The 14,148-nt window shown below is 42.4% G+C and overlaps 1 long non-coding RNA gene across 5 annotated transcripts in view; it reads left to right on the forward strand.

Moving 5' to 3' along the window:
* The window catches only part of LOC308644430, a 248,779-nt gene that overhangs the window by 145,965 nt on the left and 88,666 nt on the right, over window positions 1-14,148 (forward strand). For all 5 annotated transcript variants that reach the window (XR_014021001.1, XR_014021002.1, XR_014021003.1 and 2 more), the window contains one exon: window positions 5,089-5,194. This is a non-coding gene — a long non-coding RNA (uncharacterized lncRNA). The remainder of the gene's footprint in view (window positions 1-5,088; window positions 5,195-14,148) is intronic.

Here is a 14,148-nt window from a genome sequence, read left to right on the forward strand (position 1 = left end):
GTCCTCTCTTGCTGGGCAGGAGCACCCATGTGAAAATTTACCCGCAGTTCAAAAAACTTTAGAGAAGGAAGCAGATGTTTTACCTAGGCAGGTCCTGTGGGTGGGTCAGAGGACTCTGTGGATGTAAAGGAAAATTCGTCATCAACCAAATAAGAGTGTATACTCATTAGTGAATCAGCTCATTAATTAAGCACATATTTATGGAAACTCCTGCCATGTGTCACAGACTATCTTAGGCATTTGAGATATGTCAGTGAGTTTACATTCCAGGATGGGGGAAGATAAACAATAAATCCAATCAGGAAGTTCTAATGTATGCTGAAAGGGGAGAAATGCATTGGAAAGCAGAAATGATGGATCAGGGACAAAGAATAGAAATGGAGAATTGTGACAGAGAAGGGCATTTCCACACACTTGTAAGCATGAAAAATTACTGCAGGTGAAAGCTTCAAATGGTACCTACCGTTTCTAAATTCTCCATAAATAAACTACATACATACTATATTCTATATACTATATGCCTACACATGACATGTATATATGTGTACACAGAAGCACTCTGACAGTTTGGTTACTTCCTTATATTAGTTAGGGCTATTGGGGTACAAGAGAGACGCACCTTGCCCAATTTAAGCCAAGTATCAGAAGGGTGTGTCTTAGCTATTTTGCCTCTGTGACTAAAAGACCTAATCAGAACAATCGTAAAGGAGGAAGTTTATTTGGCTTCATGGTTTCAGAGGTCCCAGTCCATAGACAGCAGGCTCCATTCCTCGGGGCAGGAGGGGAGGCAGGACATCATGGAGGAAGAGTGTGGTGGAGGGAAGCAGCTCACATGGTGACCAGGAAGCAGAGAGACTCCACTCTCCAGAGATAAATAGAGACCCCAAAGCCACGCCCCCAATGCCCCCTCCTCCAGCCACACCCACCTCCTCCAGCCACCACCCAGTTAATCCATCAGGGGTTCATTCACTGGTTGGGTTAAGGCTCTCACAACCCAGTCATGTCTCCTCTGAACCTTCCTGCACCATCTCACACATGACCTTTTGGGGGACACCTTTCATCCAACCATAACAGGGAGGTACCAGCAGCCCTGATGAACTGAATTAAGAAACAGATACCTGCCAAGAACCCCTCCCCATCTCTACCTGCTGGGGACTAGGCAGGGTGGGAGGAGTAAAGGAAATCATCTCAGAAAAGAAAATGGGGGAAAGATGTTGCAGGAGATTTGAAAGACAGATGTGTAATGATCACAGTGTGACCTAGGTCAGTAGGATGGATTCAGTTTTAAAATGGAGTTATTGAAGAAGATGTTCCCTGTGTCAAATTCCAGCCACAGTCCAATATGATGTCAACTTTAATTGGATGGGTGTGAGCTTAATGGCATCTAATGCACACAGTCAGTCAATAATGGACAACATATGTGAAGGCACAGCCCCTGAGCCTGGGGGTAGAGTGGGCTACTATCTAGGTTTGTGTAAACACATTCAGTGATCCTCATGACAATGTCACAGAAGAATACATTCTCAGAACTTGTTGCTATCATGAAGGGACTCATGACTCTACTGTGATTTCCTTATCTAAAATATTACCAAGTTTTATTTGGAAATGGACAGTCTATAACCATGATCAAGGTAAATTCACTCTGGGAAACATGGAAGTGGATTCTGGATAATTAGGCAGTCTCTGACGAGACAGTTACTGCCCCAAAGGTCGATCCTGGGTCACAGACAGACTGAAGCCAAACCATACATATGCTCATGTTCTCAAGGCTTAAGAGCACTCTTTTTTTTTGGGGGGGGGGTACCAGGGATTAAACCCAGGGGCACTTAACCACTGAACCACATCCCCAGCCCTTTTTATTTGGAGACGGGTCTCACTGAGTTGCTTAGGGCTGAGGCTAGCTTTGATCTGGAGATGCTCCTGCCTCAGCCTCCCAGCTGCAGGGATCCCAGGAGTGTACCACTGCACCCAGCTTTCAGAGCACTCTGAAATTAAATAAAACCAATGTTGGATAAAACCATTTTCTCTGCACTTGGCTTTGCTCTCTTTGCTGCTTTAGCTGGGATGTGTCTACCTATTTAGTTCTGACACAAGAACTTGTCCACTTCCAGAGAGAAGCCTGACCCCCTCAAGATGGAAGGTATCGGGGCTCTGTAGTCTGTGAAAATGAGCTGCAGCATGTCTGAGAGCAGAAGGTCCACTTCCCTTCCATTGACAAAACTGTCTCATGTGAGACATAACAATTAAGCCCATTATTAGTCTACTTAAAAGTCATTTAAACACTTGATTTGTTGCCTTGAATTTTCTCCCAATACATACTAAAGCTGAACTCTATTTGCCACACAACCTCATTTGCATAATTGATTTCCAACTTGTGGGCACACAGACTCTTGTACCCTCATGGTGCATCTGTTTTGGGGCAGAAACCTCACATGCTTCAACAAATCATGCATCCTCTGGATACTCACATGATGTAGGTGTGCAGAGATTTAGAGGTGGGATTTGAGTCTAAGATATAAACGATTTGGTTTTAAATAGGGTAGGCCAGAAAGACTTATTTTGTTTTTATGACCAAATGGAATAGTAATATATTTGGACATAAGGAATTCATATTATGTCCCATTTTCGTCAGCATTCTTGGCGGGAAAGCCATAGCCAGAGAAATCATTTTCTTTTCCCTTGTGATCTTGCTTTAGCAGGGAAGAGTCACCGATCAACAGTTGATTCTCCCAGGGATCCTCTGCTCAGGCTAAAGAGCCACAAGGTCACGAGTTCACAATGGAATCCTCTACTGTCAAGTGCTGAGAGACTTAAAGCTCTCAAATACACCCCTGCCCATAGTACTCTAATAATTTTATAGGTACTATGAGAAGTTTAAATGCTCAGACATTTTATGTGTGAGCCAGATATCTTAAATGTCTCTTGCACATATAGAGAATTAGGACCCAGATCTCCACCCCAACTCCTTAGAGGTTGCAGAGACAAAATGAAAAACAGAGGAGATCCAAACCAGCATTTGGTAAAATGTGTTGTATTTGCCTATTTTGGTAGCAGGCGGTGTACTTTTTTTTTTTTTTTTTTTTTTTTCAGTATTGAGGATTGAGCAGCTCAGGGGTGCTTTACCACTGAACTATACCTCTAGCATTTTTAATTTTTTGACACAATCTCACTAAATTGCTGAGGCTGGCCTCAGCTGCAATCCTCCTGACTCAGCCTCCACTGAGTCACTGGGATTACAGGTGAGCGCCACCATCCCCAAGGTGGGGGGTAGCAGGCAGTGTTCTAAGAACTTCACATCTATACACTCATCTGAAATCTCACAATAATGCACTGAGTAGACAGCCTTATTATCCTGATTTTTCAGATAAGGAAACAGGCACATAGATGTTAAATGACTCACCTTTCATCAGGAAGCTAGCAAGTGGCATAGCTAGAATTTATTTATTTATTTATTTATTTGGTACTGGGGATTGAACCCAGGAGTGCTTAACCACTGAGCCACATCCCCAGCCCTATTTTGTATTTTATTCACAGATAGGGTTTCGCTGAGTTGCTAAGGGCCTCGCTAAGTTGCTGAGGCTGGCTTTGAACTCGTGATTGATTCTCCTGTCTCAGCTTCCTGAGCTGCTGGGGTTATAGGCATACGTCACCATGCCAGGCACATACCTGGAATTTAAATAGATGCTATTTTGCCCCACTGTGTGTGTGTTGGCCCCTTCAACACTAAACCTGCCTGTTTCACCTGTATTTCTATTAATGCACATTTGAAACCGAAAGATAACCAGCTACTATGGCTTTGGGGAATGTGAAAGTTTTCAGGGTACAGCTGACCCATCTGGTACAGACACTGTGCCCAGACATACCCAAGATGGAGTCAACCTTCCAGAGATAGGATTTTTTTTAAATAATAGCACTTTAGAAGACTGTGTGGTATAATATTTTATGTTCTTAAAGTCAGTGCACTTATGTAAAATTGCAGATGTATTTTAAAAGCGTGGATTTATTCAGACTTGGGAATAACTGTGAGGATGACTTCATTCTTTTCAGGGTCATAGAGCGGGGATATATTTTCTCCAAAATGGCAAAAAAATTTGAATGCTGTGTCAGAGTCATTAAGTTCAGGATTTTAGTCTAAATTCGCTAGTTTACAAATGAAGTATTAAAAGTCCAGATGGGTAAAGTAACTTGCTAAAGGTAATATGGTTAGGATTAACAGTGGGTAATAAGGTGTGTGTGTGTGTGTTTTTTTTTTTTTTTTTACAATTATGTTCTATTCTAAGTATGGTCATGAGGCTTCTAATATTTAAATCTAATCACAACTTAGAAGGGAACATTATTGTTATTATTCCCATTCTACACATAAGTTAAGCTTAGAGAGCATATACCATTTGTGCTGAGGTCGAGTATCTGGTGAGAGTTTGAGGGGGGACTAGAATCCCAGTCTTTCTGATGTGCGCTCCAGATGTTCACTGCGCATGTGCAATGTTAGCAGTGAATCACCTACAAAGCAGGTCCCACTCTGTATTTCCTTCTATGCTCCCCAGCTTCGCATTGCTTCTGTTTGCTGAAATCCGCTACCATGAAATGGAACTTCAGAAAGAAAAGGTGGGAGGTATTCAGGCTGGAGTTTACCCCCTGCAAACGAAAGCACTATTTGAAAGTTTCAGAGTAAATGAAGTTCAAAGCTTCCAAACCATTAGCTTACCTGCAACAGTGGCAAGCGTTGTTGATTTTAATTTGTTGAAAGAATGTCACCAGGAAACCAAAGGATCATTTTAATGGCACATAAATGCATAGATGTTTTGGGAGACCATGATGATGTTTTTCATCATAAGATGAGGTCACCAGTGAGAGATGAGCAACTCTAATTTCACTTCTCTAAGAAGTCTCCTTCTCCGCCTCCTCTTACTCCATGACCCCCCCACTCTCATTTGTGTTTTTAATTTTCCCTGGGCACACAACAAATCAGGTAAGTTTCATCAGAGAGAGGATCCCACAGCTTCCCTTGTCAATGTGGGCTTGATTAATGGCTCCCTGTTGGTGCTGAGAAAATGAAGCCAAGTAAATAGCCTTCTGTCTCCTTTCCAGGTGAAGATGATGGCTGCTGCAGAAGTCATTCCTTAATTTGGTGGCTCTAAAGATGGACATTTTGCTGAAAAAAAAAGTGGAACCCAGTGGCACCAAGCTGCCATGTGTAAGTAAGAACAAAAATCCCAGAGAAGGTGTGATAATCACTTCCTGGGTTTGTTTCTCCTCCGGGTCCTATTAGCCAAGTGTCATGATCTCCATTTCATAGAATCGCGGAACTGAGGTGGAGAGATGTTTACTTCTGTCTCTAGGGCCACATGCCATCAGGGAATGGAACCCAGACTCGCACCCAGTCTGCCTGGCTGTGAGTTCTTGTCCCCCTTCCCAGGGGGGTGGAGGAGAGCTGGCAATGTCAGGGGTCCTTGGAAGGTGCACCTCTCGGAGGAGAATCCTTTCCCTCATTACTTCAGTTGCCAGACGCTTCCTGTGTGATTAAATGATTGCATTCATTACGATTGAGGCAGTTGGCCAGTATATATCAAAAGTCCCATTCAGGTAGGGTACATTCCTTGTAGGCAGAGGGTGGAGCGTCCAATGGAGCATCATTTGGGTCTTATTTTTGGAGGCGGGTGCCAGGGATTGAACTCAGGGTCACTCAACCACTGAGCCCCATCCCCAGCCCTATTTGTATTTTATTTCGAGACAGGGTCTCTCTGAGTTGCTTAGGGCCTTTTTAAGTTGCTGAAACTGACTTTGAACTTGTGATCCTCCTGCCTCAGCCTTCCAAGCTGATGGGGTTAGAGGCATGCACCACTGTGTCTGGCTGGTCTTCTTTTGAGAGGTCACTTGGACTCTTGGTCTGTATTCTGGAAGCCTGGGATTTGGGTATTAAAAAAAATCACTCCTATCATTAAGGACTGTCCTGTGGACCTTCTGGGCCATTCTCCCCATCAAGTGCATTATACTCAAAGGTACCAGCTTCAGGTTGAAAGTAGAAATCTCATCATAAAACATCTTCACCCTCCAGCACCCAGATCCATCACAGATCCAAGAACTCTTTGTTCCAATCATCAGAATGGGTGGATGGTGTCTAATCATGAAAGGGACAGACTCCGAGACCGAGGCCACCCTCAGCATAGTATCCAGATGCCTTCCCTCGATCCTCAAAACCTTCTTCCATGAGCCTGCCCCTCATTCTCTACTCCCCGCAAAGTCACTGACACCTTAAGCCTTTCCTGTGCCTGGGATTTTCTTGGGTCTGGCATCGCTTGTTCTGTGTCAGCTGAAATGTCACCTCTTCAGAGTGCCCTTCCTCCCTATGGGCATGAACTTTGACAGGACCTTGTCATATCTCATTATCTCATTACAGCACTGTTTGCTGTCTGAATACCTGTGCATGGTTCTCTTGTGACTCTCTCCATGGCCAAGATGAGAGCTCTCTGGAAACAGACATGGTCTCTTGTCAAACTGAATTTTCTCAGTGTCTAGCACAGCGCCAGACATGGAGTAGGTGCTCAATAAAAACTTGGAATTTTTAATTAGCAAAATCAAGGACATACATATGGATCATAAAACTGTCTTCTTTTTGGTCATAGAATCTGAGTTAACAGGGGAAGAATATATATAATGGAGAGGTTATCAGTGAATAATTTATTGTTTGCTAGTATTTTTTTTTTAAGTCTCAGCTGAATTCTCTGATTTCCATTAAGCATTGTTCATAGGCTCCTCCTTTCCCATTCTGGTACTGATATCAACCATGAACTACTTTTCCTGCCCTGACCCCTTCCCTCACCTCCCCAGGGCTTCCAAACCTCACCATATCTTCTCAGCTCAAAGAATTTCCATCTTTGCGGATGTCCTCCAGGTAAATCAGACTCTTTCCCGTGACTTGGGAGATGCTTTGTGATTCTGCCTGTGCCCAGAAGCTAGATCTACTGCTCATCTTCACTCCATCTACACTCCAGCCAGAATCCTGGAGTCCCCCGTCCTCACTTGCCACTAGGCTTAGGTAGACGCTGGTCCCTCAGTCTGCAACACCTCCACTCCCACCTTCCACCCTTCAATTTGACAAACTGACACCCCTATTCCTCTTGTGCTTTGAGACACTGGTGTTATGGTTTAAATATGGTGTGTCCCCCAAAAGCCCACATGTGAGACATGCAGGAAGGCTCAGAGGAGACATGACTGGGTGGTGAGAGCCTTAACCCAATCAGTGAATGGACCCCTGATGGGATTAACTGGGTGGTGGCTGGAGGAGGTGGATGTGGCTGGAGGAGGGGGCATTGGGGGCGTGGCTTTGGGGTCTCTATTTGTCTCTGGAGAGTGGAGTCTCTCTGCTTCCTGATCACCATGTGAGCTGCTTCCCTCCACCACACTCTTCCTCCATGATGTCCTGCCTCCCCTCGAGCCCCGAGGGATGGAGCCTGCTGTCTGTGGACTGGGACCTCTGACACTGTGAGCCTCCAAATAAACCTTTCCTATTCTACAGTTGTTCTGGTCGGGTCTTTTAATCAATACCTTCTGAACCTTCCCCACTAACCACAGCTTCTCCAAAATGGGCTTCTCTTACATTTTACCCATAATAGAAGAATTTGGTACCAAACCATCCTGTCTCTTAGGCACTGTGGAATCATTGGCAAGTCATTTCGTCATTGCTCTTAATTCCAGTTTATGAAATGGAGATTGGGCCTTGCAGGCAGAGTTCATGGATGATTGTGTGTGAAAGCATTTGCATGTATTAGGCCCGCTGTTGCAGTCTGGTGGTGAGCAGGCTGGGCTTGGCAATGAATGTCTTCACCTTGCCCTTCACCTTCACCTCCCTACAAATGCTTTTTGACAATTTAGGGCTCTTGATGCAATATCTTTCATCATCTTTTGATTCAATATAGATGATTAATCTATAGATTAAGTCTTAGGATATCGGCATAGCTTCCCAGGTTTTAATACTTCTTCAAACTGCCCACCCCACACAACTAAGTCTAATACTACTCTATTTTTTCTTTTCTTTTTTTCTAAAAAATGTTCTTTTTAGAGATCCATGACAATAGATTGAATTTTGACCTATCAAACATACATGGAGTCTAAGTTCCCATTCTTGTGGTTGAACATGATGTGGAGTTTCCCTGGCCGTGTGTTCACATATGAACAGAGGAAACCCTCTTTTTAACCTGTAGCAAAACAATTGGATGATATTCACCAACTCTAGCAGAGGAGAGGTAAAGCCACTTTTTTTCCCTGCGTTGATCATAGTCCAACCATAGACTTGGAGCTATCCAAGTAGTGTCTTTTCCTTAGTTGCCCTTAGAAAGCATATTATAGCATCTCTTTTCCAAAATTAAGGTCCTTGGTATTCAACAGACATCTACTACAATTAAATGAACAACATTTTGAACCCTAGTGTATTTCCCACTGTCCAAAATGGCTCTTTCAGATCTTTCCTTCAATTTCCTACCCAACACCAGCCCACCCCCATCTCTCTTCAGCTGATAATCCTGTGCTGTAGTTCATTCAGATAGACTCTGACCCAATCCTTCGTGGGCTAAAGGATTGGCCTTCAGTGTGACACGTGTTGAAGTGGGGTGGACCCTTCAAGAGGCAGGGCCTGATGGGAAATGATTATGTCATGGCGGCCTACTCTCATGAATGGATAAATGGTGGGCGGCAGGAATGGGTTGTATCAGGTAGGAAAGGATTTTTTTCCCAGGAAAGTGAGTTCTATGGTACGGATGGTTAATGTCACCCCCAAAGCTCGTGTTTTGAAAGCATAATCCCTAATACAGCCAGGTTCATTGCTTCTAGGCAATGATTAGGTTATGAAAGCTGTAACTTCATTAGTGGGTTAATTAATTTGATGGATTAATAATTTTAATAGGCTACTGGGTGATAATTGTAGGTACATGGCGCATGGCTGGGTGTACCCTTGGGGATTATATCTTGTCCCTGGCTTTTCTCCCTCTCTCTCCCTCCCTCCCACCCCCAACAAGTCCCTTTCTCTCTCTCTCTCTCTCTCTCTCTCTCTCTCTCTCTCTCTCTCTGCTTCCTGGCCACTCTGGGCTAAGCATCTTTCCTTCACCACACCCTTCCACCATCATGTTCTGCCTCAATAGGGCCAAAGCAGGAGAGTTGGCTGACCATGGACCAATGAAACTGTGAGCCAAAATAAACTCCTCTCCCTGGTCTGTGCCACAGCAACTTAAGGTTGACTAACAAAATGGGTGATTATAAAGAGAGTAGGTTGTTACCAAAAGAGTGAACCAGGTCCCTCCTCATTTCATTCCTCCTATCTTACCATATTATTCCTCCTACACTCGACCCCTTCTCCTTCCATTTTCTGCATGTTGTGAGGCAGCAGGGGTTGGGGGGGGGGCCTCTCCAGGATGCTGGTTCTGTGCTGTTTGGACCTTCCAGGCACCAAGAAACCTGTTTACTATGTAAATAAATATTTAAAAAGACAGTAGTGGGCAGACAGCAGATGCTACTGTAGTTCCTCACTGCCTGGTTTGCCTCCCGGATCAGACGGTATTTATCTTGTATACTTTGTGACTGCTTAGCTGTCACTCAGGAATTAAAAAAAATAATAAAATACAGTGACATGAAATGATGCTTTATGTGGCTTTCAAGGAAACTTGGAGACTTTTCATCAGCTGTCAAATTGTCTGAGAAGCTCACCGTGCCCAGAAATTGCTTGGGCCCTTCTCCCCTTTGTGTGTGATGACCAAGTGGCCTTGAAACCAACCCCCCAGGGAGTCTGAGCTCACAGAACCCATCATTTAGAGTGTAATGTAAGAAGGTCTTTGCTGGGAGCACCACTGTGCATGGCAGTACCTTTCAGTGGAGCGAAAACTTGAAAAATAGGGTGGTCTCAGCCAAGGGTCGGATTGCAGATCCCGATGCTTTATGTGTGGAGCAGGCCTGCAGACAAACACATAATCACAGAGGTATGTGATCTGGTCTGAAAACTCGGGCCAGATAGAATAACACAGGGAGAAAGCCTTCCACACACACACACACACACGTCACCAAGAGCATTCTTATTTGTAAAAACCACATTAATGGAGAGCAGCTTCCTACCTCTGAAGTGATTTATAAATTAAAATAATTGCTTCTTTGAACTGTTCAGATATTAATTGACCTATCACTAATGTAAGTACAGTCTCCAATCCATCCAAACATTACCTAAACATTTTTATTCCCTTTATTCTGGAAATCAAAAAAAAAAAAAAAATCCCACAAAAATAGACCCTTTGTTCTGGTGCCAAGGGTCATAAAGGAAAACCATCGTCTTTGATGACTTTGCAATTCCTATTCTATTTCTTCATGAAATTAATTCCAAGGGAAATGGTGAGTATTCTGAACCCTTCCCTCCCCACATCTCCTGTTAAAAAGTTCATCCCTGAGCACATGGATCCCGTCCTAGCTCAGATTTCTGGTAATGAGAGCAGGGCAGTTCATTATTTTTTCTTTTATTAACTTTAGCTTTGGGTACATACCCCAAAGCAGCTTAGATTTGGGGTGAGTGATATTTCCTTCCTGGGTAAAACAAGGGAGAAACAAAATCTGGTCACGGTGGTTCGGGAGGCTGAGGCAGGAGGATGGTGAGTTCAAAGCCAGCCTCAGCAACTTAGCAAGGCCCTAAGCAATTCAGCAAGATCCTGTCTCAAAAAAAAATTAAAAATAAAAAGGGCTGGGGATGTGGCTCAGTGGTTAAGTAACCCTGGGTTCAGTCCCCAGTACCAAAAAATAAATTTATTTATTTATTTATTTATTTATTTATTTATTTATGGAGTACAGCACAATACTTTGGTACATATATACAGTCCCAAATAATCCGATCAGGGTAATTAGCATTTCTACCTCCTCAAACATTTCTCATTTGTATGTGCTGGGAAACTTCAGACTTTTCTATGCAATGTCAAATTGTTGTGGACCACAATTGTCCCCCTGTGCTAAAGAACACGAGAACTCCTTCCTCCTCTCTAACTGTACTTTGGTAGCTGTTACCTGTATTCTCTCTGGCTCTCCCCTTTTCAGTCTCTGGTGACCTTGATTCTAGTCTGTTCTTCTATGACATCAACATTTTTGGTTTCCACCAATGCGTGAGAATATGCAGGTATTTGTATCCTGTGCCTGACTTATTTTACTTAACACAATGTCCTCTAGTTTTATCCATGCTCAGCAAATGACAGGGTTTTCTCCTTTTCTATGGTTGAATAATATTCCATTGTGTAGACATACCACATTTTCTTCAATCACTCATCCCCCAATGGATACCTTACTTGATTCTGTATCTTGGCTATTTTGCATAGTGTTGTTGTAACATGGGAGTGTAGGGTTCTCTTTGATATGATGGTTTCCTTTTCTTTTGGTATATACCCAGAAATGGGATTCTTACCCTACGGTAGTTCGAGTGGGTTTTTATTTGTTAGTTTTCCATCTGGTAGAGCTAATGTACTACCAACGTACCACGGTATTAGAATTCACTACATCATCAATAGCACTTAGTATTATATTTGTCTTTTTTTGATAATAGCCATTCTAACAGAGGTGAGATGAGATTTCAACACTTAAATTTCAATTCTAAAGCCAAGGTTTATTTTTTTCTTTATATTAGTGACAAAGGATACAAACTGAATTTCGATCATATCTACAAAATAGAAGAATTTGGCAATAACTTACTTGTCACTTAATGTGACTAATATTAATTTCAAAATGTCAAAGACCTATTCTGCTGCCATTTAGTATTAGAAAAGGGTTGATTATTAATAAAATTGATTACGAATCAAATTTTCCACCATCTACACAGCTCCATGGTTGCTAAGACAGAAACACTTGCTTTACAGAAATATTTGCTTTAATTCAAATATTTTTTACTATTTGTCATACTAAATCATAAATAGTAAAAAAACAAAAAAAAAATGGGCTGGGGATGTGGCTCAAGCGCTAGCGCTCGCCTGGCATGCATACGGCCCCGGTTCGATCCTCAGCACCACATACAAACAAAGATGTGTCCGCTGAAAAAACTAAAAAAAAAAAAAATTAAAAAAATATTCTCTCTCTCTCTCTCCCCCTCCCTCCCTCTCTCTCTCCCTCCCTCCCTCTCTTTAAAAAATCTCTCTCTCCCTCTCTTTAACAAACAAAAAAAAACTATCTACAATAGTTTTTAAACAAAACAAAATACAGGTTTTTCAGTGGCTAAAGACATTACTTCAAAATGCCCAAAGAGAGTGGAACAAAATGGGAATATAAGTCATATTGTGATATGTAGGTTAAGTATGTAAATCAGCAAATATGATTTTTGTAGAATGTTAGTTTTTTGGGGGGTGTACTAGAGATTAAACCCAGGGGTGCTCTACCACTGAGCCTCATCCCCAGCCCTATTTTGTATTTGATTTAGAGACAGGGTCTCACTGAGTTGCTTAGGGCCTGCTTTTTCTGAGGCTGGCTTTGAAATCGAGATCCTCCTGCCTCAGCCTCCTGAGCCTCTGGGATTACAGGTGTGTGCCACCACGCCCAGCTCAAAATTTATTTTTTTATTTGATTAAAGAAATCAGTTTGGGCTTAGAACATGTTTTGCCCAAAAGTTTTCTGAAATTGTTATTTAAAATAAGAAGTATTTTGGTATCCCATAGAATTAGCTCTCTGTCAACTCTGAAGATTTTTCTCAGGACAGCTTGAGGTGTGGCAATCAAATTCTCTCAACGGTACCAGTTGATTTGATGGGTTAAAGAGCATAGTCTTTTGATCATTCTAGAAATATTTCTGGAGTCCCAACTACGTGTTCCCACTGGGGCGGGCACTGGGGACATATTCATGTTTGGAACATGCAAATGATCTGGAGGCTGTGCAGCTTGGTGAGGACTCAGAGCTCTGCACAGAGAGGTGACTTCACTTCTGGCTACTCAACTTGCAAGAATCATTTCTTTTTTATGTGTGGTACCAGGAATTGAACCCAGGGGCCACTGAGCCACATCCCCAGCTCTTTTTTAGAGACAGGGTATCACTGAGTTGCTTAACCCTCCCTTGCTAAGTTGCTGAGGCTGGCTTTGAACTTGCAACCCTCCTTCCTCAGCCTCTGGAGCCGCTGGGATTACAGGTGTGTATCACCACACCTGGCAGGAATGTTTCTTCAGGTGAAAATAGGGTGATGGAATCTTTCTCACAGGACTATTGAGGGGATGGTAGTAAAGAACAGTGAGTTTGCTGTTCATTAAGAAAATTGCTCCAGCCAGGTGCTGTGCACTTAGCTTGAAAGTCTCCAGTTCCACCCATTTACCGTCAAATGCCACAATTTCATTCTTTTTATGGCTGAGTAATATTCCATTGTGTATATGTACCACATATTCATTATCCATTCAGAGTTTAATGTGCTTGAATTCCTATCCAGTTTTGCTGCCTTGTGGCTATGGGACCTTGGTATGCTCCTTGATTTCTTTGAACCTGAAGTTTCTCTTCTGTCAAATATAATGGTCAAGTACCTACTTTGTGGGTATTTTATCAAGCCTGGAAGTTATAAGGGTTTAAAACATTTTGTTATATATCTTTTACTGTATTTTAAATGGCAATTAAAATAATCATGATTTGAGAGGGGACTATCAACTTTAAAAATGTTTATATTTTTGCCAGGTGCTGCAGTACATGCCTATACTCCCAGCAGCTCAGGAGGCTGAGGCAGGAGGATTGCAAGTTCAAAGAGGCAGGAGCATTGCAAGTTCAAATCCATCCTCAGCAACTTAGCAAGGCCCTAAGCAACTTATTCAGAGACCCTGTCTCCAAATAAAATACAAAATAGGGCTGGGGATGTGTCTCAGTTGTTGAGTGCTCCTGGGTTCAATCCCCAGTACCACCTCCCCCACAAAAATAAAAAGAAAATTGTTCCCAAATGGTTATATAGATTATTAAAATGACTACTGTGTTATTTGTTTTATCTAGAAGTTGGCTGTTTTTCTGTGGAAAACTAGGGAATTTAAAAGGCATGATTCTGCAACATGTACACTCAGAAAAATGAGAAATTATATCCCATCTATGTATGATGTATCAAAGTGCATAAATGCATTACTGTCATGTATAACTAATTAAAACAAATTTAAAAAGTTAAAAAAGGGCATTGCTTATCAGAGGAGG

Source organism: Spermophilus citellus, assembly GCF_964194105.1.
Source record: "Spermophilus citellus genome assembly, chromosome: 3".
Lineage (NCBI taxonomy): Eukaryota > Metazoa > Chordata > Mammalia > Rodentia > Sciuridae > Spermophilus > Spermophilus citellus.